Consider the following 27109-nt stretch of genomic DNA (forward strand, 5'->3'; position numbering starts at 1 on the left):
TCATTGGATATGCAATAGATACCCCAAATTTTAAACATTTCATTGTAGGTTTTGTTGTTGTTGTCAAAATAGTTTAAAACGTAGAATGTTTTTAGAAGTGTGATTATAATTTCTCTTTTAGCCAAAAAAGAAAAATCCTCGGCAAGTTTTTGAGAATTAGAGGACTGTAAGTTCAAGCACGCATCTATAAACTTAGAAGGAAAACATCTCTGCTAAAGGCAGCAGAGTGAACTGATAACTTGAAAAGCATTCCTGGAAACTGATGCAAATACCAAATGCCGCTGTGCTCCCTCCCTGCTGATGTGGCAGGGTTTGAAGCAGGCAGCCGTCAGCATTTGGTGGGAGGCCCTGGACCTAGAAAGAAACAATGAAAGTGGAGAAAACTAAACGAGAATCTTTCTTTCTTAAAGTGAGAATCAAGTTCTAATTGCAGCTGTTTTTACACATAACTTGGGGGAAAATAGTTGATTCGGTGTTTGTTTTAAAGGAGTAATTTTTAGTGGTCAGTTAGATCTCTGTTAAATATTTTTGTGACTCCAAATAAGGAGCAGCTTTTCCTGGGGATGGGGGTGGGACTGGTAGAGCTGCAAGAGCTGACCCAGAACCTGCACTGAGTGCCCTGGTGAGGGCCCTGATGGTTCTAGTGTGGGGAGGAGGAGAGAGGGAGGGAGGAGAAAATGAGTAGAAGGAAAAACAAGTAAGGGAGTGGGGCGGGGTCAAGACTTGAGAGTAGAGGGACAGAAGAAGGGAGGCAGAGGAGACTAAAGATTCCTACAACTTTGGTGCTAGACGGTTAATACCTGGGTCCCTATTCCCAAATTATTTTCTATGAAAAAAGATAATTTCTTTAGCTTCCTATAACCCACTGATTACAAACTGGGCCACACGTTTATATATGGCAAGAAAACGATTGAGAGTCTGGCTAATACAGAAATGCAGAACAGCCTGACGAGGCCCTGATGTCTTAATCTCATATTTCTTTCTTTGATCAAAGTTAAACATCGGACTGATATCTCCTTTCAAACATTCATTGAGGATCTACTCTGTGAGAAGCAGCAATACCTTGTTATCTCATTCTAGTTCCAGTTCTAGTTGACTTGATTGTCAAACAACTGCTAAGAAGGTATTTGCTGAGAATTAATGTGGTAGCTGAAGAGTTAAGTGCTGGTTTTTTATTTTGTATTTATTTATTTGTTGAGAAGGTCTCACTTTATCACCCAGGCTCGAGTGCAGTAGCACGATCTGGGTTCACTGCAGCCTCGACTTCCTGGATTCACGTGATCCTCTTGCTCCAGCCTCCCTAGTGGATGGGACTACAGGTGCATGCCACCATGCCAGGCTAATTTTTTTGTATTCTTTGTAGAGATGGGGTTTCGCCATGTTGCCCAGGCTGGTCTTAAACTCCAACTGAGCTCAAGTGATTCACCTGCCTCTGCCTCTTAAAGTGCTTGGATTACAGGCATGAGCCACTGTGCCCAGCAAGGGCTGATTTCTTTCTGTGATATTTGTTTGAAAGGCATAGAGATTCCTGCTCTGGGTCATATCAATTAGGATATTCAGTTCCCATTGATTATTTAAATGAGTCAAGATCTATATACATATATATTTTTTGAGACAGTTTTTGCTCTGTTGCTCAGGCTGGAGTGCAATGACATGATCTCAGCTCACTGCAACCTCTGTCTCTTGAGTTCAAGCTATTCTCCTGCCTCAGCCTCCCAAGTAGCTGGGATTACAGGTGTCCACCACTACCCCTGGCTAAGTTTTCTATTTTTCAGTAGAGAGGAGGCTTCACCATGTTTGCCAGGCTGGTCTTGAACTCTTCATCTCAGGTGGTCCACCCACCTCGGCCTCCCAAAGTGCTAGGATTGCAGGCATGAGCCACCACGCCCGGCTGGTAAGATGTATGTTTACTCAAGCAATACTTAGTGTTATGCCAGGCACTTACTGGGTTGGTGGGTATATAATTATGAAACAGAATGCTAAGGTCATTGCCCTCGGGGGCTTATAGTCTGTTGGAGGATAGAGAAGAGTGTGTCGAATACCGTAATGGAGGAATAGAATGCTTACATGTTTATGGGAGGATTTAGGATGGACACCTCATCTAGATTCAGATAAGTGGAATCAAGGAGGGCTTCCTGGAGGATGCAACATCCTTGTTCAACCCTTAAATACAAACAGAATTTTAAAAAGAGGTGTGAGAGTGGTGTGGGCACAGAGGCACTGAAAAATTTGTCAATCTGAGGAATGGAGCATTTCAGTATGATGGGATTGTGGTGGAAAAGAGGGAGGATAGAGGAAGGAGCTAGAGATGAGATTGATGGTTTTGGGAGAGACCAGATCAAAAAGGACCTTTTAGGCTGTATTCTGGTGTTTGTGTTTTCTCAAGTGTGCTATGGGAGTGTTTAGATTATTTTAAACAGAGAAGGTAGGAAACCAGAGAGTGTTTTGAATAAGATGACTGGGGCTGCTGTGTGGAGAAACGATTGGAAGGGGAGCACAGTAGAGAATGGGAGAACAGTAAGGAGACTGCAGCAGGAATTCTGAGGGGAAATGATGGCGGCCTGAACGAGGATAGAAGTGGTGGAGCTCAAGAGAAGTTGATGAGCTTTAGAAATGTTTCATAAGTAGAAGAAAAATGCTCTGATGTTTGGTAATGGGGAGAGAGAGAGAGAGAGGAAGAACTCAAGGGGATGACTCAAGGAGCACTGCCAGTTTCTGGCTTTGGCAACTGGATGGCTGGAGGTGCCGTCCAGTGACTTGGGGAATGTTTGAGGAGGAGATAGCATGGGGTGGGGAGGAGAGGATAAAGAGGCCAGTTCATGTTCAATTTTGGGTGATTGTGGGCCATCTAAGAGGAGATGTCTCATAGATAATTAGATACTTAGGCCTCAAGTCCACAATTTCTATTTGGCCTTGACTTATGGATAAAGGAATCATCAGATGACTGATGTCATGGGAGTAATGAAATCCCCCAGATTATATGTGCTTGTGAAAGTAGAAAATAATCAAACATAGGACAAAACTCTGAAGAGCTCCAACGTTAAAGAACGAACAGAAGAGGAAAATCATCAAGGCAACTGAGAAGGAGCAGCCACTTTGGATGGGGAAAAGCCATAATGTCCCCATCACAGAAGGAAAGAAAACAGGCTTTGCAGAGAGGAAAGAATAGTTTTTTAGGGTGCTGGAAAGTTTCATGTTTTTCTGAGAGGTCCAGAAAAGGCGAAAAAGATTACATAAATTAGCACCTTGGAGGTCACTGGTGACCTTGGTAACAGTGGTTTCAGTGGGACAAAATCCAGGTGAGCGGAAGTGGAAGAGGGAAAGGTGAGGTAATAAACACATGTGGTGTGGAATTTTAGCTATAACAGGAGTCCAGAAGGAGCTGGATAGAGTTTAAGGATGATGTTAGGATTACTATGCAAGAGGATTATGCATGTTTAGAATAAGATCATTTGAAGCAGCTGCTTAATTTTAACACTCACCCCCATTTTAAAGCCTTCCACTAAAATATTCTTTAGGTTTTCTATGTTATGCCCCTCTTCCTTTGCTTTTTAGTATTGAAGCAAGAAACATTTAAGTATGTATGGATTTTATTTTCCTAACTTGTTAGTGAATCATCAATTTTTCTCATGAGGTTCTTTTACAATGTGTAGACAGAGTCGATTTATCTCATATTTCATGAATCCCAGTTTAATCTCCAGTGCCCCATTTTTCAAGTTTAGAAATATGAAATAGGTAACCACCTCTTTACTTACACATGATTCTGAGTATTCTTTTATACAGATTGTATGGAGATAGTTGTTTTGTGGTATCTTGTTATTGACTATTCCAAGCCCCATAATTCAGATGGATGTATTTGGGCACAAAAATTTCAACTTTCAGTTAAGTCTGCCTTTTTCTTTGAGAAGATGCTGATTACATTTCTGCAGCCAGTTCCAAATCCATCCTTAAGTTGAAAAACACCAGAATGTTGATGCATTCCAAAAGTCCACCTGGTTTATTAGAACTTTGGTTGGCTTGGCTTCCAGACTCATATTTTTCAATTCTTTTCAAGTAGCTGAAAGAAATAAGGAGACATTTACTTCCAGTTGCAAGAAAGAGTCTGGGTGTTGATAATTGATTAATTCATCCATGATCTCTCTTTGGTTCATATATTACATATAGAAAAACAATTATAAAGACTTAATTCTGTGTGATACTATATTTGCAATTAATACAGTTTATATTTTATTTTTTAAAACTGGCAAATTAAATTATTGGTATTACCGTTAAACTTTTTTTTTTTTTTTTTTTTTTTTTTTTTTCTGAGATGGAGTCCTGCTCTGTTGCCCAGGCTGTAGTGCAGTGGCATGAACTTGGCTTACTGCAACCTCTGTCCCCAGGGTCCAAGCAATTCTTGTGTCTCAGCCTACTGAGTAGCTGGGATTACAGGCACCCGCCACCATGCCTGGCTATTTTTTTTGTATTTTTAGTAGAGATGGGCTTTTGCCATGTGGGACCAGGCTGGTTTCAAACTCCTCACCTCAAGTGATCCGCCTGCCTCGACCTCCCAAAGTACTGGGATTACATGAGCCACCGTGCCTGGCCCTGATAAACTCTTTAAAATTTGATTCTGACCAGTGGAATTCTTTGTGTGAATAATCTTTCAGTTAGTTAATGTGATGTCATAACTACCTGTTATATAGTATGCTAAGTACTGTGGCGGGAATTTTAAATAAATTATCTCAAAGTGCCAACAATCATTATCTACATCTTAAGGGGTGTGTTTTATTACTTTTTTTCAATTTTACAAGACAGTTGAGGCTCAGAAAGCTGAAGTGACTTGTCTAAGGCTTCCTAGATATCCTAGAATGGGCCAAGTCCTTTTGCTGTACCTTTTTAAAATGCCTTGTACTTCTAATACCTAATATCTACCACAAGACTGGTTGGTTAATTAATCAAAAGTGCTAATTATTCATTGACTAGCTTCACTTGAATGTGAGGTCTTTTATAGCAGACACAATGCCAATTTCATTTACCCTTCTATCAGTAGATCCTGGCATAGTGCCTGCTGACTTGTAGATGCTCAACAAATATCTACCCAATAAACAACTGATTTGGCATGACATAGCTGGAAAATAAGGAACATAAATATAAATACTGGTTATTTACTTCACTGATGAGTTACTATTTAACCCATACATTAAAAATTTTCTTTTATTAATATAATGGCAATCAACACATGAAATGTACTTAACACATAAATGTATTTTAGGCAGTTCACCCAATAGTCAAGCCTAATTGTTACCTAATAGCTCATAAACATTTAAGCCAAATTTATGAGGAACAAAATACCATAAGACTAGGAAAAAGCTGATTTTATTAATTATAAAGTCAGGAAATAACTGAGAGTTGGAAGACAATTCAAACATCACCCAAATCATAATCATAATTATAAATGTATGGAAGCAAGATTTGTTTTTCTATTTGTCAGACCATATTTCTATTGTCTGACAAGTGTCTGGTATACAACAAGTATTCAATAAGTGCTAGCTGCATGAAGTAATTCCTTTTACAAATGAGAAAACATGACTAGAGAGGTTATTTGACTAGTCAGCTTATGGTAGATCTGCAACGAGGGGGCTGGCCTCTTGACTGAAAGCCTCTTGCTCCTTCCTTTAAATAAAAATAAAATCTAGCATTTGTCTGGAATATTTTTCAATATTTAACACTCACAACAATCTGAAGAATTTTACAAGGGGAAAATTATTTTACAAGGAGAAAATTGAAACTCAAAGTTAAAGACTTTCTCCAGATCACTGGTTCTCAAAGCGTGGTCCCTGGATAGTAACATTAGCATCACCTTAGAACTTGCAAGAAACACAAATTCTCATGTTTTATCTCAGACCCACTGAATCAGAAACTCTGGGTGTGGCTTCTCAGCAATTTGTGGGTTAACGAGCCCTCTAAGCGATTCTGATCACGCGGCAGTTAGGGAACTACTAGTGTTGAGGAATGTGACTGTTATGGTTAAAGTTGGATTTAGATAAATTACTTTGATAGCCTCATGGAGAACAGACTAGGGCAAGATGGAAACCTGGAAGTCCAGTTATGAAGATAACTTCTTCTCTCTCTTCTCCTTCACTCCAAAAAGCCTCCTTCACATTTTTTTTGCTCTCTCTTTAATATGTCTGTTGACTTACTACTTTTATTCTATTTTATTTCTAGTTGACCAATAATAATTGTATATATTTATGGGGTACAATGTGATGTTTCAATACATGTATACATTTGGAATAATCAAATCAGACTAACATATTTATCACCTCAAATATTTATTATTTCTTTCTGGTGAGAATATTAACAAATCCTCTTTTTTAAGCTCCTTTAAAGTATACAATACGTTATCATTAACTGTAGTCACCATGCTGTGCAGTAGATCACAAGGACTCATTCCTTCTGTCTGACAGGAACTTCATACCCATTGCCAACATCTCCCCTTGCCTGTCTAGGCCCCTTCTTTTCTTGATTCTCCTTGGTACAAAAAGATGGGTAGCTGGACATTCTGGAAGCCTATTAATTATTCTTTATTACAGTATTTGTAGCATGAAAGGAAGAATTTTAATCCTTTTTTTTTTTGTTCACCCTAACTCTATTTAAAGTTATTTAGTTAACATATTTACAGTGAAAAAATGTGTACTGAAGGGTATACATGAACTCTTCAAGAAAGCTGACTGTGATTTGAGTAATGGTTAAAACCTGGTGCTAATGAAGTGTGGGCTGTAGCCTCAGTTCCTCTATGGACCAATTAACTTCTCCCAGTTATAGTATCTTGGAATTCACCACTCTGTGGACTTGGGGTGCCATTCCCTTGGTAATTAAGCAGATCAGGTGAGGCCAAAAAGATGCATACTTTACTGCAAATTCATTACTCCTCCTAGAAAATGCTTCCAGAGGCCCAGGTGATGTTTTGAAACATTTTATTTACACATTGACATCAGAGACATATGCTTCTATTCCCTGTAGTTTCTGTGTCATGTTTTGATACTTGAATAAAAATGACACTTTGGAGCCTTGAAAAATGGACTTTCCTTCTGAAGTACCCAGGAGAGTAGGTAAGAGAATAGATCTTCCTATTCAGAACTTCAGAATGTGCAACATGCTGGACTAAAGCAGTCGCATAAGTCATTGTTCATGTCTGTAAGTCCCTACTGGATTTTCTGACAGGGACCTCATTTTACAACTGTGGCCATTTATGCACACTGGCAGACATACTCCTGCCCAGACTTGGAACAGGACCTGTTGTATAGGATAAATTTAAGAAGCTCAGTTCTAGCCTTTTCTAAGCATTGTCTATCGTTTTTCTCTCTGGGGCTCTGTTCTTTTATCTGGGCTTCATATTTCTGAAACCAGACTAAATTTTATGTCCATTCTTATATCATCTATCTCGTTTTCTTGCACTCGAGTTCCTCTTTTGATAATGTGCCTGGTTCCTCTATTATTGGTAAAAATCAATCAGTCTATTCACTCCTTGCTTCCTTCATTCATTCCACAAAACTACTACTGTCTGTGTAAGACACAATGTTAGAAATTCGGCCTGATGGGAGGATTGCTTGAGCCCGAGTTTGAGGTCAGACTGGGCAACATAGAAAGATCTTGTCTCTACAAAAAATAAAAACATAAAAATTAGGCATAGTGGTGTGTGCCTGTGGTCTGAGCTACTCAGGTGGCTGATGTGGGAGGGTCAGTTGAGACCGGAGGTCAGGCTACAGTGAGCTGAGATTGTGCCACTGCACTCCAGCCTAGGTGACAGAGCAAGATCTTGTCTCAAGAAAAGAAAAAAGGGAGAGAGAAAATAAAGAAAGAAAAAAAATTGGGCCTGAGCTCTGATCTTGGCAACCAGCCATTTATTACCCCTTCCTTACACCCTGGAGGCTGGAGTTCTGCTCCTAAACTTCAGTGCCATGTCTGTATATTCATGTCAGTTACTGTTGCAGACCTAACTGCCCGGATCTCCAATAGTGCTTCCCCAGGACTCTACAGTCCTACACTTGTTGCAGCACCTGCATTCCTTCGTGCAGGACCGCTCTGATGGCCATTCTGGCTTATTGCCTCCATGCTGTCTCTGCTTCTGACTTCCGTCTATTGTCTGCAGCTGAGTGCATTTCTGCTCTGCCTGCTCCCAATCTTCACTTTGCTCTCAGAATCTCCATCTGAGAGAATAGGATAGGTTTTGCCAATTCCTCCTGCCACGTCTTGTTTTGAATTATATGTTCAACAAATAATGATTAAGTTCTTATTATGTGCCCAGTGTAGGTGTGGGAATAGAAAAAGGAATAAGATAGAAATTCCAGTCTCAGGAGACTGTTACAGATAGAGTAGATTCTCCCTAATTGTGAGGATAACAAGCTCTTGCAGTTTGAGGTACTTAAGATTTTAGGGGGACAATACAGTTATAGAAGGATTAAATGCAAACTTGTATGAATCTTCTTTGTATTATCTCTAAAATAGAACCATCAGAACAGCATGCTAAACAAAGAATATCGGTAACATTTTTTACATCTTAAATTACTAATAATGGTTATGGTACAACTGCTTTCCATTTATCATCTCTTGCTCAGTTGAAATTTCTCAAGGCCTTTCTCCTCTGCCATTTCAATAAAATGTCCACAAATTTGCTTTGCTTTGCCAAAATAATATACATATGAAAGATCTTTCCCCCTGAATTTGGTTCTCCATCCAAATGTGCAATGCCTTTCTGATTTCATGATTTGGAATTGTTGACTTCTGCATCCTCAATCCCAGAGATAACTCCCCAAAGAACATGCCATCAGGCCCCTCTTACACAAATACTACTTCCCTTCTTCTTTGCAACTGTGGGAGTTCCATTTTAAGGTCCTAGTTGATGTCTCCTCAGATTCCCTAATTTCCTAAAGCCTCAAGGCAAAAACCTCTGTTACTGTCATGCCATCTGCCTTCCTTTACTTTTTATTCCCATCACCCAATTTCCTCTTTTTCTAATTATCCCCAAAAGGAGTAACTCATAATTCTTATATACTGGAACTAAAATTCTTGTGGTTGAGAAAAAGTATATAAAACTAAACTGCATATACTGAAATACTTTGTTTATTAAAATTTGATGTAAGGGCAATTCATGCATGGGTAGAGGTTACTGTAATTTACCTGAGAAAATAATGCATTAGCTCTTTAAAACAAAGATATTTTTCCTTAATGCAGTGAACAAGGTATTAACAAGGTCTAAGGGAGTTAAAAAGTAACTTGTTCTGCTTGGGGAAGTTGAGGAGGCTTCCAGGAGAAGGGAACATTGGAAGTGAATCCTGGAGAAATTCACCAAAACAGAAAGGAAAGGAAAGCCCTTCCTAGGAAAGATGATACAATATTTGTAGTGGGAGGTGACACTTATCATAATTTGTACTTACATAATTAATGTTATCATAATCTCCCTCTAGAACAGTGATTCTCAATCCAACGTGCTTTTGTCTCCCAGGGGATGTTTGGCAGTGTCTGGAGACATTTTTGACTGTCATTAACTGGGGACAGGGGTGTATGCTACTAGCATTTAGTGGATAGAGGCCAGGGGTGCTGCTAAACATTCTATTGTACATGGGACAGAGCCATAACAAAGATTTATTCACCTCAAATGTCAATATTGCCACTGCTCTATAAGGTAAGTCCCACAAGGGCCGGAATCTTGCCTGTCTTATTCACTACTGTGTCATAAAAACTAGCATGGTTACAGTCAGTGTTGGTACTCATTCAACATTTGCTAAGTGAAGAGAGGCATGAAAGAGAAGTTGTGTTTGAGAAAGAGCAATATGTATGTTGGTACTTGGGGTATAATTAACAGTGCAGGCCAATGGATGGCGAGGGCCTAACCTAAAGCTGAAGCTGTGAAGACAGACAGAAGGAGAGAGATATTTATGACCTAGAATTCAAAGGACTTGGTGATCAATTAAATATGGAAAGTGGAGGTGAGAGCTGGCTTTGGCTACTAAGTGGGTGTTGGTATCATTATTTGGGATGAGGAAGACAGGAGGAGAAGCAAGATTTGTATATGTGCATGTATGTGTACTTGCCTTTGAATATTTATTAAAACCTTAGTTTGTATTGCTATCAAGACTTTTTATGTAACCATTACCCAGGTATAGAAGATATCAAGATATATAATTCCAGTTTTCAAGAAGCTGACATGTGAATCATTTCTCATTCATTCAGCAACTATGTATTGAATCATAGGCAGTGAGGATAGAAGGATGCTTTAGATGACAATTGCCTTCAAATTGCTCATAATTTAGTGGGCAAGTGTGAGAGATAAATAATGTGAAAAAGATTAGTGATAGAAGTATTTTCATGGGAAAACAGAAATAAGGCTTCTAGCTTTGCCTGAGAATATTAAGATGGATCACCAAGAACAGAAGATCAATCTTGATGGGTGAGAATTTGTTGGGTTGGCACTCCAGGAAGTAAAGAGGAATATGCAAAATCATGGCATCATAGTTCAATCAGATGGTTCACTCATTCATTTATTAAATATGTATTTTATGTCTACTATGTCTCAGTCACTGTGATGGGATTTGGGAACCTAAGGCAAGAGGATTCCTGCAGAAAAGACAGGCATTAAAGAAGTCTACAGACTAAACTGTGATGAAACATCTTATGGGAAATATGTAGGGTGCTATGGGAATACATAGCAGGGGTCCTGATCTAGTTATGGGACATAGAGAAGGACTCTGAGGAAATGACAAACTCAGAACTACAACGGTGCCATAGCTCGGACTGCTGTAACTAAATAGACTGGTTGGCTTAAACAACATTTATTTCTCACAGCAATGAAGGCTAGGAAGTCCAAGATCAGGGTGCCAGCAAATTTAGTTGCCCGTGAGGACTCTCTTCCTGGCTTGCAGACACATTATGTCTTTACATGGCAGAGAAAGAGAAAGAGAAAGAGAGACACACACAGAGAGAGAGAGAGAGAGAGAGAGAGAGAAAGCACTCTGGTACTCTGCTGTCTCTTCTTAGAGGGACACTAATTCCATCGTGGGGTCCCTATCTTTATGACACCATGTAAACATAATTACCTTTCAAAGGCCCCACTTCCAAATAGCATCACATTGGGAGCTTCAACAAATAAATTTTGGAAGGACACAAACATTTGAGTCCATGATAAATGGGTACAAGTTAGTGGAGGGAAGGAAGATGAGTGAGATAGGGGTTGAATTAATGCAAGTACATTCCAAGTTATTCAGAGGATAATTATGGAGGGCCTTGAAAGGCATGTTAGAGATTTATTCTAACAACAATGAGAACTCTCTGAAAGTGTTAAATCCTAACCCAAATATTAACTCTAACCTCACTGTAATTCTAATTCTGATCAGATGTGTGTTTAGAAACATAACTCCGTGGTCTGGAGAATGGATTGGAGCAGGTAAGAGGAACTTAAGAGAATCTTCATGATGATAGATGAATTGTGGTAGGATGTGGGGGTGATAACATTGAGGATGAAGAGACTTAGGTGAATTTGGCATGTGAGAATCAGGAAAAGAAAGGAATTAAATATGACTACCAGGTTTCTGCCTTGTGGTAACATTTCTGAGACAGAATCCTGGCAGAACTTGAGGGCTTTAAACTATGGTGAATTCCCTTTTAGGCATGCTGTGTTTGAAATACCTGCACATAATTCCCTATAGCTGCAACATGGACTGCCTGTGGGAAAGAATCAGAAAAGAGGAAGTAGGCACCAGCATTCAAATCATAGAGGTAGCGGTATATATTGTTAGAAATGAGGAATCATTGAGGGATTCTCTCTAGGACACTTCTTGGTGTGATTTGTGGTTTAGAACACTTATTCTGGCAGTAGGAAGGCTGGATCATGGAGAGCTAATATTGGAGACAGTCAGCTAAGGACCAGTTACATCATGAAACATGGTGGTAGTAGGTTGAGCAGTAGAAAGAGGGTAAGAATTATGTTTAAAAGATAGCTTCATAATATTTATTGATAGAATATCAGGGTAAAAGGAAGAATTGAGAATGGTATCTAAATTTCCTTTAAAGCATTGAATGGATGATAGTGTCATTCAAAAAGCAAGGAGGGGAAAGGCAGACTTCTGAACTTGAACTTATATTAGGACATGGAATGCTTTGCAGAACACACTCCAGGCAACAGCTGCTGGCTTCTGTGACATTGTCATGGATAGTTTTATTAATGCTGACTTATTTCAGTTTCTCTCTATAACTTCTTTCTTTCTCTTGATTTCTAAGGATGGACTTCTTCTCTCCCTACACTACCCCTTGGAGAAAACCTTTTATCAAGAAGATACCAAATATCATCACTGATGTAAGTGCTGCAACTAAAAAAGGTTGCCTTCTGTTTTATGAACTCAATGATAGCATCATATACACAACCACCTGGATTTTTTTTTCTTTTTGAGACTGAGTCTCTCTCTGTCACCCAGGCTGGAGTGCAGTGGCGTGATCTCGGTTCACTGCAACATCAGCCTCCCGAGTAGCTGGGATTATAGGTGCCCACCACCACACACAGCTATTTTTTTTTTTTTTTTGAGACAGAGTCTCGCTCTTTCACCCAGGCTGGAGTGCAGTGGCGCGATCTGGGCTCACTGCAAGCTCCGCCTCCCAGGTTCATGCCATTCTCCTTCCTCAGCCTCCAGAGTAGCTGGGACTACAGGCGCCTGCCACCACACCCAGCTAATTTTTTTTTGCATTTTTACTACAGACAGGGTTTCACCATGTTGGCTAGGCTGATCTCCAATTTCTGACTTCAGGTGTAGCCTTCCTTGGCCATATTTTTATTTGGATGCTTTGCTGTTTTCTCAGTTCAACATATTCATATCTCAGCTTTCCAGAATTCTTCCATTACGTCCAGAATCCTTATTTCCACCAAGTCTCTTAGTGCACTAATGTTCTTGTACTTGCACACATCTGAAACCTCAAGATCATCTCTGATCATTCCATAGTCTTCATTCTTCAAATTCAGGAAATCATGAAGTTCTATTGTTTTTCCTTTAAGATGCCTCTTATTCAGTCCTTCTTATGTTGCTACCTCTAATGTTCTAGCTAACAGATAAATAGAAAAACATTCATTAAGGCCCTACCATGTGCCAGGTAATCAAAGGTGCTCAGAGTGTAGTGCTAGTGAAGGGACAAATGCATAAACCAACAATTACTGTTTAATATGATATGGAATCCTCATAGAGTAAAATGTACAGTGGAGGCACCAATGAGAGAGTGATTAATTCAAACTATGAAAATCAAGGAAAAATGTACAAGGTATGGCATTTGGAATCCACTATTCATAGTTAGTATGGCCAGAGTACAAATTGTGAATCAGAAAGTTACAAAAAATAAGGCTGTAAAGGGATCGAATAAATCATCCTAATCAAGAAATGCATCATACCACACCCAGACTGTTGTCCCAACTTTTTAGCTGCTTCTGATGCCTCTAGTTTTTCCTTCATTGGTTTAACAAGAATTTATTTTAAAGTGTATTTAGAATGAATTTTCAAAGCACTGTCGTGTATGTCACCCATTTAACCATTACAACACTTCCTTGAGGTAGTATGCTCAAGCTAGTAACTTTCTCAATATTACATAACTAAGTTTGAACTCTAGGTCTTCTAAATTACATTGCCAAATACTTGTCATTTATCTATGCATTTTGAGTATTTCTGCCAAAATGTCTATGCATTTTGTATATTTCTGCCAAACTAGAAATGTGATGGTTACCTACTGCTCAAAAACTTTCACTGGCTTCCAATTATCCTGTATCAGCAAAAAAAGCCTCTTTGCTTGGTGTTTTCAAGACTATCCACAATGTGAAACCACTATACATATTTAATATTATTTTTTACTGTTCAATAAACTGTGACTTTGTGTTTTGGTTATCTGTTGGTGCCTGACAAACTACCTTAAAAATAAGTGGCTTTAAACAACAAGAATTTTATTATATCTCCTGATTTATAGATAGGAATTCAAGTAGGGCTTAGCTGGGCAATTATTCTATTCTAATTTGTACTGACTGAGGTCTCTTAGGATCCTGATGGCGGCTGGTCTGGTCTGAAGGATCCGAGATGGCTTTGTTCACGTGTCTGTTGCCTTAACAGAAATGACTAGAAGGCCGAGCTCAGCTGGAACTTTTTGCTGAAATGCCTATATCAGGCACCTCTAGCATAGCAGGAAGATTTCTTATTTGGCTCCGAGAGAGTGTTCTAAGACAGCAAAGAGGAAGCTGCAAGACTTTTTCTGTCTTAGCCTTGGAAGTTATGCAGTGTCACTTCCACTACATTCTGTAGAAAAAAGAGAGCCACAATGCCAACTGAAATTGAAGAGGATGGTATTGCACAAGGACATCATTACCTGGAAGCATAGTTCATTAGGGAGCAACTTTTGGAGATTGCTTTATACACACTTGGCTTTAGTCAAACAAATTATCACTGTACTAGCTCATGCCATGCTTATTCCTGCATCTGAACCTTCAACCATGTTGATCTTCCCAAGACGTTCCTTCTCTGTCCTCCTTTGACTTTCCTAGACCCTACCTGTCCTTCCAGGCTTGTTCAGTTTCAACTTGAGCATTTACAATCTTTCTCTGAATACTCTAGTTCTTAAAAAATCTTCCCCATTTTAGAAATACAATAGCATTTATAGTCTGACATAGGAATAGAAAGGAGAAGACTGAGTTGGAGATATTTTGGTGGAAGAATTAACAGGGCACAATGCGTATTTGGATGCTGTAGGCTAGCAATAGGAGCCGGTGAGAGATGATATTGTAGCTTTGAGCCTTGATAGCTGAGAGGATTGAGCTACCATTCACAGAATCATGAAACACCTGATGGACAGTGGGTATAGGAGAAAATGTAAATTCCTTTTTGAAATATGTTACTTTGGAGGCATAGTGGAAGAGTCAGGTAAAGGAGTTGTGCAAGCAACAAATAAAGAGAAATGGAGTTTGGGAAAGAAGTGAGGATTAAGAAGCAGATCTGAGAGCCTACAGGCAAGGAGATGCTACTTGAGTCTGCAGCGTTGAATAAGCCTGCCAGAGGAGAATTTGTGGAGATGGAACACAAAATAGCCAAAGACAGACTTGGAGCAGAAAGAATATGATGATTCAGAGGAAGAGACCTGGGGGAGTGCCAGGGAGAGCAGATCTTCATAATCCTAAAAAGAAGGGAGCTTCTAGAAGGTGAGGATGATCAAGTGTTAAATGCTGAAAATGTGTTTAAGAAGCAGAGGACTAAAGAAGATCATGATCATGAGGTCACTGACTATGGATCTAGAAATTGTTAGGAGGAAGCCTGACTGTATCCAACGTAAGTGGACCATAGGGTTAGAAGCAGGAAAAGTGAAGCCAGACTGGCCACTTTTTCAAGAAGTTTAGCAGTAAAGGAAAAATAGGATATCTTCTACAATAGAATTACAAACAAAACTTTAAATGATGACTGTTCTTATTGGATGGTAGTCATTAAAGAAAGTAATGTGTGCTTGTGTGTGTGTGTGTGTGTGTGTGTGTAGGTGTATACTATTCAGCAGTGTCTTCCAAGCCCAGATCTGTATTTAAACCACTGGAGGAGCCAATCACACTTTCTAAGGCCCAAATCAGACTACTGAATGACACTTATTTATTTATTTATTTGGAGACAGGGTCTCACTCTGTTGCCTAGGCTGGAGTGCAGTGGTGCAATCTTGGCTCACTGCAACTTCCATCTCCTGGGTTAAAGCGATTCTCTTGCCTCAGCCACCTGAGTAGCTGGAATTACAGGCATGTGTCACCATGCCCGGTTAATTTTTTTAATCTTTAGTAGAGATGGGGTTTTGCTATGTTGGCCAGGCTGATCCCGAACTGCTGGCCTCAAGAGATCCACCTGCCTTGGCCTCCCAAAGTGCTGAGATTAGACTTGAGCCACTGTGCTGGGCCTGAATAAGAAATTTTGAGGCTGGGTCCCATGCATTTGTAGGTTAAAAAATGCTCACAGACTGATTTAAGGGTTTTGGTATATCCAGGGACCTTGAGCTTCAGAAAATAGTTGATATCTTTATGGGGGTAGAGCTGATATGCAGTTAGGTTGTCAGAATAAAAAATTGCAGAATGAAAACTACAACAAGAATTCAAGATGTGGCTAGGTGTGGTGGTACAAATGTGTAATCCCAACACTTTGGGAGGCTGAGGCTGGAGGATTACTTGAGTCCTGGAGTTCAAGACCAGTCTGGGCAACATAGTGAGACCCCTGTCTCTACAAAAAGTGAAAAGATTAGATGGGTGTGGTGGCACATGCCTATAGACCCAGCTTCTCAGGGGGCTGAAGTGGGAGGATCACCTGAGCTCAAGGAGGTCAAGGCTGCAGTGAGCCATGATCATGCCACTGCATTCCAGCCTGGGAAATAGACCCAGGCCCTCTATCAAAAAATAAAATAAATAAAATAAAATAAAATAAAATAAAATAAAATAAAATAAAATAAAATAAAATAAAATAAAATAAAATATTCAAGATGTAAAGAAGTAAAAATAGAAGACAAATATCTCTAATTGAAGACCAACAGCTACAAAAGTCGTAACTATATATAGATTTTCTTTTTTTTCTTTCCTTTTTTTTTTTTTTGCCTCAGGAAGCAACGTGGACAATTTTATGAAAATCTATCATCAGAATTCCAAGGCATGTTCCTTTCCTTTCCTTTCCTTTTCCTTTTTTTTAAACTGGGCTAGGGGAGAAGGGTAAAAAGAATGTGGTTTGTGAGGCAAGCTAAACCTCAAGAATTTTTTCAAACTAAACACTTTTTCTAACCATTTGATGTCTGGAAGTCTGGATATTGGGGGCAGGGAAATTAGCAGAGCTGTGGCTGTAGGACCATTTGTCATTTCCTGGGAGGTGCCTGTGCTTAACTCTTAAGGGAAGCACATTTGAATATGCTTCTGGGCTTTAACCAAGAGGAGGTCCAACCCTCCACTTTTTCTTTTTCGGATTGGTGTTTTCTTTCCCTACTCCTCAGTGGAAAAGACTGGCTTTCCTTGAGGGAGACGCAAATAGCAGCGCCCTTTGGATGTCAACGAGACCAACACTGTTTAATGCCTCTGTTTTCACACTTTCTTGTGAAAATCCAAAACACAGAAACAATGTCACATTTTATTAATCATATTTAGATAGGAATGCATTCACACTGTTGTGTTGTGTGTATTTTCACAAGAAAATCTTTGTCAAAACTGAGTCTGGCCTTTGTTTTGAGACTGGTATGCCAGGAAAGGGTTACAAAATCCTGTTTCTTCTTGAAGTATAACAGCTGGTAAGAAAGCACAGCATCTCCCTCCCTCCCAGCCCTGGGGTTGTACTAAGTAACTCACTGCCAATACCATCCCCCATAGCCTCTCTCCGCTTAGTAAAATCCCTTGCAAAGTTGATATCCAGCAGCAAGCAAAGGAAGCAGCCTGGGCTCCTTAGCTTTAGGAGGACTGAGGAAGAGATTGTCCTAGTTAAGGAGGTTTTAAATGCAACAACTTGTATGAGATCTCCAAGATTTGTAGGTAGAGTGTTGTTCCTGAAAAGGAACAATTCAAGATAAGGAGTGGTCTTAGCCTTATTGAGAGCCTGAGTTAGAATTTGAAGCCCCAAACCCAAAATCACAATCAAGTCTGAAAGCTCTGCCTCTTCAATTATGTGAACACCACTTGGCAGCTTTTTGCTGTATGCGACTTACAGTAGATAACAGCTTCCATTGTCCCTCTAATCAGTGTCTTACAGAACTGAGCTTGCTTGCTACAAATAAACAGGGACACAAAAATGAAGTGTCCACAAAATGGCACACCCTTGGTTCAGCATAATTACCACTTAGGTTGTGGAGAAATCCACATGATTCATGAAGTCCTTAACTAAACACATTAAGAAACTATATATTACAATCTCCTCAAGTTGGAATAAGTGCTTTAAATAGCAATCAGGAAGGAGAGGTTGAACTGTTGATCTCAGAATGGCCTCTCTCTCTCTCTCTTTCTCTCTTTCACATAAAGCATCAGTGTGTAACCCTCATCTTTTGAATAAAATTAAGTCCCTGAGGAAATAAAAGCAACTCATTTAAATCCAAGGATTACCTGGGTGGACCCAATACACTTAAATGCTCATGTGAAAGCCACCAAACTGACTTAAAAGGTAGCAGTTGGGAAAAGAGAGAGAGAGCACAAAAAATTATAAGTGCATCATTCTACTACAGAAAGGATGGCTGGTTTCTCTGATGAGGGCTGAGGGCAAACTCCCTCTGTGAAGGCGTCTCTCACCCTCACAGAGAGGGGTTGAGCCACGCTGGCTTCTCTCTGGAAGGGAGGGCGGTGGAGCCACCACCAGGCTAAGCTCCAGCTGGTCAGCTATGTGGCACTGCTGCTATTGTTGAACAAAATTCTTTCCTCATTACATATCTCTCTTCTCAATTTAATAGAAAGTACAGTTCTTGGGATTTTTCTCTTCATGAACTTGAAGGAAATCAGAAAGGAGAAGCTTATCTTCTCCTCATTTCACAAGGAACTAACTTGCTGAATGTATACCCTGACACTTGTTTATATAACATGAAGTCTAAGGACAGAGAAAAAAACCCAGAAACTTGATCAGTTCTATAGGATGAACATTCAAGCACAATCCATAATTTACCGATGAGAAACCTGTTAAGGTTGACTTGCTGTTTTTAATGGATTCTGATTGGGTGGTGCTTTGCTTTAAATTAGTTTTGTGAATTTAATGATCAGCCTAATATTGTTCTCATCGTATATGTTAAGGGCGACTTCCAGAGTTGGGACATTAATTTTTTGGGAAAATTGTTAAAAACTTGGCAGGAACAGAAATGAGAGAGGGGTGAAATGCCCTTTGATCATCATTTCTTTCATCTGTAAATTGGGGGTAATATTTTCAAAGCCTATTTAATGGAATGATGAACAGAACCATTATTTGTGAATTCATCAATTGCTCTTGAAAGTCAAATGGAAGGTGAGAGATGAGGATACAGTTTCATTCTCCTACATGTGGCCAGCCAATTATCCCAGCACCACTTGTTGAGAAAGGTGTCCCTCCTTCACTTTATATTTTTGTTTGCTTTGTCAAAGATCAGTTGGCTGTAAGTATTTGGGTTTATTTCTGGGTCCTCTATTCTGTTCCATTGTTCTATGTGCCTATTTTTATATCAGTACCATGCTGTTTTGGTGACTATGGCCTTATAGTATAGTTTGAAATCAGGCAGTGTGATGCCTCTTCTCACTGATATGTGGGAGCTAAGCTATGAGGACGCAAAGGCATAAGAATGATACAATGGACTTTGGGGACTTGAGGGGAAGGGTGGGAGGGGGACAAGGGATAAAAGAGTACAAATAGGGTGTAACATATACTGCTCGGGTGATGGGTGCACTAAAGTCTCACAAATCACCACTAAAGAACTTATTCATGTAACCAAATACCACTTGTACCCCAATAACTTGTGGAAAAATAAAAAATAAAAATATAAAAAATAAAATAATAAAAATGTTTAAAAAGAAAATCACATGTAAGGGTTTTGCAAATTATAAATCAGTGATTCCCAACTGGAGTGGGGAGAGTGGAGGAATAGAAATGTTAGTCACCTCTTAAGACTATAGCCAGATTTGAAGGCATCAGTTCATATTTTCCCTTAATTTTAGGAGTGGAGGCTTCTAATTCCTGGCTAATATGGTGACAAAATAAGATAGAATTTGCATAATTTGCGTGATCAATTATCATTGGGTTGGCACTGTTACGCATATAGGAATTCTGGGTCCCTACCCCAGATCTGCTGAAACAGAATCTTCAAGGGTTGGCCCAGCAATCTGTGTTTCAGCAAACCCTCCAGCTCATTGCAACATCCACTCAAGTTTGAGAACCACAGATCTAATCTAATCCTGTTGACTACCTGGTCATATTACCTACTTGAAAAATGACAATAATTTTTGTCTCTCAGCATCTGCTTCCTTCTCCTCATCCTCCTTTTCATGGTCACTAATCATCTCCTAAAGTACCTTTTTCATCATGCCATTCCTCTTCTCAGAATTTCTAGGAAGCCACTGATTACCTACCACATCCATTTCTACAGATATTATAGCTAAAAGGGGCCCTTATGAGGAAGTCAGGCCATAAAAAAAAATATTCTGAGGCAGGCAAGTAGGGTGGGTGAGTGTGACAAATCAGGTTATAAATCCTCTACATCAAATTGGCCTACTTATATCTAGTTGAAATATGTCTGTAGGCAGCTTTGGGGAGTGGGGGATACAGGAAAAAAGGGGAGATGCCACGAAAGGAAAACATGAAAACTGGGGTATGTCTTTAGAAGGGGCAGGGAGACTAGGATCCAAGCCACTGTATTTTGATATTTGTCATTGTCAGACCTCTTTTTTTCTTGCTTTCTTGGAACTAGCTCAGTGGGGTGTATTAGTTTGCTAGGGCTGCTGTAACAAAGTATCACAAAGTGGGTCATGTAAACCAGCAGTCTTCAACCCTTTTGGCACCAGGGACAGGGGTGGGAGGGAGATGGTTTTGGGATAAAACTGTTCCACCCCAGATCATCAGCCACTAGTTAGATTCTCATAAGGAGTGTGCACCCCAGATCCCTCGCATACACAGTTCACAATAGGGTTCACGCTCCTATGAGAATCTAATGCTGTGGTAATGTTCTCACCCTCGGCTTACCTCCTGCTGTGTGGCCCTATTAAAGGCCAAGGACCTTGGCCCAGGAGTTGGCAACCACTGGCATAAACAACAGAAATGTATTGTCTCACAGTTGTAGAGGTTAGAAGCCTGAGATCAAGTTGTTGGGAGGATTGCTTCCTTCTGAGGACTGTGAAGGAGAGCGCTCTTCCAGGCATCACTCTTTGGCTTATAGATGACCATTTTCTCCTTCCATCTTCACTTCATCTTTCCTCTGTGCCTGCCTCTGTGTCCAAATGTCCCCTTTTTATAAAGACAGCAATCATATTGGATTACAGCCCACCCTAATGACCTCATTTTAAATTGATTACCCTTTAAAAACTGTGTCTCCAAATAAAGTCACTTTCTGAGGTACTAGGGGCTAAGATTTAACATAGGAATTTTGGGAGGGACACAGTCCAGCCCATAACATGGCATTTCCACCTTTTCCTGTATGCTTGGGTGGTCCTACAAGGAGTAGTTTATAGGAGGGTAGTGAGTGGAACAGGTGCCATGCAGAAAAAAATAAAAATAAATTTTTCAACTAGGGAACAGCTCTTGGTTAACTCTAATTTTAAAAATGAAGAATGTCAACACCAAAACTTCTTTTAGAAAACTTCTAGTCTGATCTCATCATTTTGATGAAAGAACCCCCTCAGGGAAGGAGCTTGGCCACAGTTACAACTCCTGATCGGATTTAATCAGGCTTTGATTTCAACTCCATTGCTTATACAGTAAACTGTTTCCCTAAGACGTAAAGGGACAGACCCAAGTTTCCAGCGGAGCTTGGGACCACTAGACTCAGTTCTTTTTCCAGAAGTCTGTGCTCTTTCTGGTTAATGTATCCTGCAGAGGTGCCAGATATACTTCTGAGAACCATAAGGCTTTATGTTCTTATGCTTAACTTTCCTAGGTCATTTTGCCTCCTGAGACAACTATTTTACTATGCACTGTTGGAGGTTGCAGCATTTTTTTCTCATCAAAATCTACTTTCACCATATTTTTACTGTGCAGTATTTGCTTGACTTTGTATCTCTTAACTTGTTGTTGGTTTGAACTCTTATAATAATGTTACAGCAGAAATAAAGAGAAGATTTGCCATTTCTAGTCATTTCTAGTCAAAAAGTATCCATTTCCTGCAAGTTGTCAGGAAAAAAGAAACAGATTCAAATAGCTTTTAATCTTTTAAGACACACAGCTGCAGAAAAAGAAAGAGTTGCTGATCAGTTTCTGCCCTTATAAAAAGTAGAATAAAACCTCATTAATTTAATCTTAATTGTGAGTTTTTGATTATATGAAAACATTGAATAATATAAATAAGATAATAAAGGGAAAGGTTAATTAGAGGAAAATTTTTTCCAAGTATACCAGAATAAAGCAGGTAAAGAAGTAATTCTCTCTTGTTAACCACTCTATCGCTAGCATCTAGCATACTGCCTGGAAAATAATACATGCTCAATAAGTTTGTGTTGAAAGAAAGAATGAATAGATGAATAAAAAGCAGATTTACAATATAAGCAGATATTGGCAATACTTGGGCTGGTGCCTGATCTGTTATTCTAATTGCAAATCTCGCTTCGTTATTTATTAAATTTGAATCTCAACGAAGCAGTTCTCAGTCTTGTTTTAATTACCGTAGGTTCTTTAAAGCAATAAGCCTGAATTTCATTAAAAGAATTACATTATCCAAACTTCATTAATTCATAGTTTTCTTTTCCTTTATTTGGTATGGCATGATGAGGTCTAATTTCATTGAAATGACCCAGAGGGAAGTAAGCGATACCAAATAGGAGGCAAGAAAACTGATTAAAGAAAAGACTCCAATGTTTACAAGAATCCCTGTCTTCCTTTATGAAAGTCAACCTCACCTAAGCGAGAAAAAACCAAAATACATTTTTAGAGAATAATGATAGATGAGTGTGGTTGTCTTTGGGGTACCTGAAAAATTGTTAGGAAGTATGGAAAATAATCACAGCTTTAAAGATAAGAATCATAAACATCTCCCCCGATACAGCAAACAGTGTCACCCATGTGGTGTGTATCAATCCAGCTGGTTGAGGAAATCCTATCGAAATTGTACAATATTTCTTCCTCAACTTTACTTGACTCCAGAAGTGAAATGAATGCCTACAATGTTGTCTTTTAAATACTGTTCAAATTCTTTATTTTAAACTTCAGTGTCTTTTATGTTTATGATTGGGCTAGATGTGTGTACATAAGTCTCCTTGCTTAATTTTACTGATCGTAGGGTCAAAACAAAATCGACATTCTGAGGCAAATCCATTTGTCATCTCAAGTGGTTAACTGAGATTGGCATTGGTTTACCTAGCTGGGGCCTGGCTTTTTCCTTCAGTTAAGAGCCAATGCTGATTATAATCTAAAGAATAGAGGTGAGAGATGGAGAATAGTTTCCATTGGCTAATCTTACTGTCTATTTTATTTAGGTCTACTATCTGGTTTTCAGTAGATAACCACTGTTTTCCCTTATTCCTGGTATCAGGACTTATTTTCACATCTACTAGTGTTGCATTTTTCTCTGAAATGTTCATTATGGTATCGGCTTTTATAGGAATTTGTTTCTTTTTCTCCAAACATAAATGTGTTGTCCTCGGACCCATTTGCCTTCGCTAAGCAAATAAAACTTCTCTGCCTCAGTAAGCCTTTGCATCCATTATTATTAGTGATGACATGCTATTGGGCCTAATGAAAAACCACTACATAATAATTAAATTTCATAGAGAGGATAACCAGCAAGCTTTCAAAAAAAATTGCTGAGTGTGATCAGAACGTTGCATTTTACTGCCACAAAGTATTAATAAGAGCTACTCTTCATTGATAATTCTTCCCCTTTCCCAAGCATTTAGCATGCGTTTATAGTTAATCTCCACAACAACTTAAAGATGTTGAATTTTCTTTTTCATCACCTATATACAGATGAGAAAGCCTAGGATTCAGGCCAGATCGTCAATAAGTGGCAGAGCTAGGCTCAGAATTAACTCTACCTAACTCTGAAGCACACGGTTTTGCAATAAAGAGCTGCCCCTCTATATGGTCTGTAATTCAGTGGTAAACGTAAAATTTCTAGGCATTTAGATCACTGTAAATTGCACCTTTAAAATGTCATTTTCCAGAATATTCATAAAAACCTCTATTCCATTGTGATTAATCCTGATTAAGTGAAAAATAGGAAAAAATCAAAACAGAAATACAGGCTTAATAAAAGAAAAAATATTCTCCTCAACCAAATGCCTTCGTGGCACTTGTAAACTTAGAGCTCTTTTGACTCCTGGCCAGAAATGAATAGGGTAATAGAAATGAAAGCAGAAACAGATGTGAGCAAGTCTTGGTGACCTGCCAAGGAAACAGTATGTTCTATACAGATGCAGACACAAATACAATGGATAAGAATCTCCTTAAAGCCATTGTTGTCTCCGTTCACCAGGCATCAAACAAAGAGAAAAGTGCACATCGTTCATGGGTGACTTTTTAAAGCTTAGCTCTAAGGCTTGGCACACAGAATTCCATTTCCGTTCTGAATGATCTTCAGCTTCTTTTGCTAGGCATTATGGGACCAACATCTTAACTGATTGCAAATGTTTCTGTGGTAAACTTTTCCATAGGAGTCACCAGCTGGATTTAACAGTGCTTAGTCTTTCGCAGTAAAATTTGGAAAGAAGGAGTGGGTAACAACAAAATCTTCCCATGAGACATAATTGTAAGAAGTTGTCAATAAATTTGTTTTCTCTGTTTTTTTTAAAGTGCAGGGTGCTCAAAAGGCACAGGTAAAAGAAAAAAAGTACTTGGACTCTAATTCCTTCTCAGCCAGACTACTTCCAGTGGTTTAGGAGTGCAACCCAGAAGAAGTGTGAGTGGTTTCCAGAAAAAACAGTATAAGTAGCCAAACCAAGCAATCTACTTAAAGTTGGGCACAGCAGAGCTGGAGGCCATTAGGAGTTTGAAGCAAGAGACATTCTTTCCCTTCCTTCCCTGACTGGTGGACCTAAGTATTGAATTTTAATAGAGAATCCAAACCTGACTAGATAGCTGGGAAGAATTGAATGCTTAACAGTTAATCAGTGCTGTCTTCTGTTGTGTATCTTCATTAAGAATTGAAATTCTTTAAAATAGCCTTTCCCATCAGGATTAAAAGACAGAAAATCTATTATCACGATTTCTGGATGTTCCTTCTTATATTTCCCAGGAGCCAAAAGCCTTCATTAAAACACACCGCCATCCTCATATTGGACTTTCCTGAGAAGAGCTTTATTATTTAAGGCAATTTTTTTTTTTTTTTTTTTGAGATGAAGTCTCACTCTGTTGCCCGGGCTGGAGTGCAGTGGCACGATCTCAGCTCACTGCAAGCTCCGCTTCACTCTGTCGCCCAGGCTGGAGTGCAGTGGCACGATCTCGGCTCACTTCAAGCTCCGCTCCCCGGGTTCACGCCATTTTCCTGCCTCAGCCTCCTGAGTAGCTGAGACTACAGGCGCCTGCCACCACGCCTGGTGAATTTTTTTTTTTTTGTATTTTTAGTAGAGACGGGGTTTCACCATGTTAGCCAGGATGGTCTCGATCTCCTGACCTCGTGATCTGCTGGCCTTGGCCTCCCAAAGTGCTGGGATTACAGGCGTGAACCACTGTGCCTGGCCTATTTAAGGCATTTTGTAAGTAGAAAGATAGCAGGATTTTCCTTTACAAAGTAAAATTATAAGCATGTAGTCAAGTAGCATATCCACCTAAAATATTTATTTGTGTTTTTTTCTACTTTTCAGCAAAGGTGAAGAATGAAGTTATTCCTGAGATAAATCATTTTTCTTTATTTTCCAGATAATGTCAGAGGAGGCCACTCTCTATAGCCCAACCTCCAGGATTTCAGCACTTTGTGGACATGGAGGCTGGTGTGTTTATTTTTTAAATTAAACCTTGCTATTAGGGAGGAAACCTGAATGTCTGATGGTGGCAGTGTGTTCTTACTTGCATTAAGGGAGCTCTCTCACTTTAGTGTTCACCACATCCATCATAGCGCAGGCCAGAGATAGGCTCTGTCAAGCTGACTTGTCCTTGGTTCTTCCTGCATAATGCCACTTCTTGTTTGTGGTCTGTGGAATTCCTCTCCTATCTTGGCATTTCTCTCCAGAGGTCAAGACCTCCTGCTGGAGGCTTCTCTCTGGCAGGGACTCATGAACTGCATCTCTCTCTCCATGTATCTCTTACCTCTTAGGTAAGACTAGTAATGCTTTATGTATGAGGTCTAGGGCAAACTCAAGAAGAATACACCTTTGAATCTTTTCATATAGTACCTAAGTTGAGTTAATTTTGAGAATTAAAGAGGAACTTAAAGGGCAGAGAAGGTTTTCTTCACTGTAAAATTTTGACACCAAGTAGATACTATCTAATCTGCTCAGCTCTGAGTTTAGACCCTGTAGTGACCTATAAATTCCTGTGAGAATCAATCTCAATCAAGAAGAATACACCTTTGAATCTTTTCATATAGTACCTAGGTTGAGTTAGTTTTGAGAATTAAAGAGGAACTTAAAGGGCAGAGAAGGTTTTCCTCACTGTAAAATTTTGACACTGAGTAGATACTATCTAATCTGCTCAGCTCTGAGTTTAGACCCTGTAGTGACCTATAAATTCCTGTGAGAATCAATCTCATGGAGGATTTTCTTGCAGGTACTGCGATTGTCAGGCTGAACTCAATCCATAGCTGTGGACATTGCATATTTGTGGCTTGCATTATTTGTGTGATTTTGGCATATTTTTTGGATTCTAGATTGGGGAAAAGCACACTTGAAAAGATGAAAAGGTGAATAGCAGGTTTAAAGAAAGGGAAAAATTTAGAAAACTAAAACAACTTCCTGAAGTTTCCACACTTTCCAACTAGTCACCATTCAGCTTTAGACCCTGTTTAAATCAAGTTTTTGAATGCTCTGTCAGCACTTTTACATTAATGAAGCGAGATCCTCACATGTACCAGTAAATGCTCAGCTTTCCTTTCATGCTGAATTCAGTTTAACCTCTCATCTCTTATCCTCAAAAAGGTATATTCTATATCATACAGCATGATCAGGTCAGCTCAGCATCCTATCTGATGTATATGATGATGATAGTACATCTCCTCAGTGCAGCAAAAATACATTTTGCACATTGAGCTGATACTCTACAATGATGAATAGTTGACCATACACCAGTGTGCTGCAACCAGTTGAGAAACTGCCCCAGAAAGCCCTCACTTTCTGACTATTTCCAGCCTCAGGTTGAAGGTCTATTTCAGACATAGGCATCTGAGTGGTAAAAGTCTGTAACTTTGTGCATTTTTCTGTTGCTGATTCTTACGAAGAGCTATGAAGGGTTGGAGATTTTATCCTGCTTGCAAACTAACAAGTAAGCCGGCCACATTAAACTTTCCACAGTTTCATGAATACTAGTAGAAAACA

General features: G+C 39.3%; 1 long non-coding RNA gene across 1 annotated transcript; it reads left to right on the forward strand.

Annotated features, from left to right (window-relative positions):
* The first annotated feature begins 334 nt into the window (after positions 1–334).
* Positions 335–25619, forward strand: LOC116809631 (uncharacterized). The gene is made up of 6 exons (XR_004369917.2): positions 335–409; positions 995–1123; positions 1776–1894; positions 7006–7094; positions 12259–12334; positions 25500–25619. It is a non-coding gene; the product is annotated as an uncharacterized LOC116809631 (long non-coding RNA).
* The last annotated feature ends 1490 nt before the right edge of the window (positions 25620–27109 follow it).

Source organism: Hylobates moloch, unplaced genomic scaffold (assembly GCF_009828535.3).
Source record: "Hylobates moloch isolate HMO894 unplaced genomic scaffold, HMol_V3 SCAFFOLD_1, whole genome shotgun sequence".
In the NCBI taxonomy this organism is placed as follows: Eukaryota; Metazoa; Chordata; class Mammalia; order Primates; family Hylobatidae; genus Hylobates; species Hylobates moloch.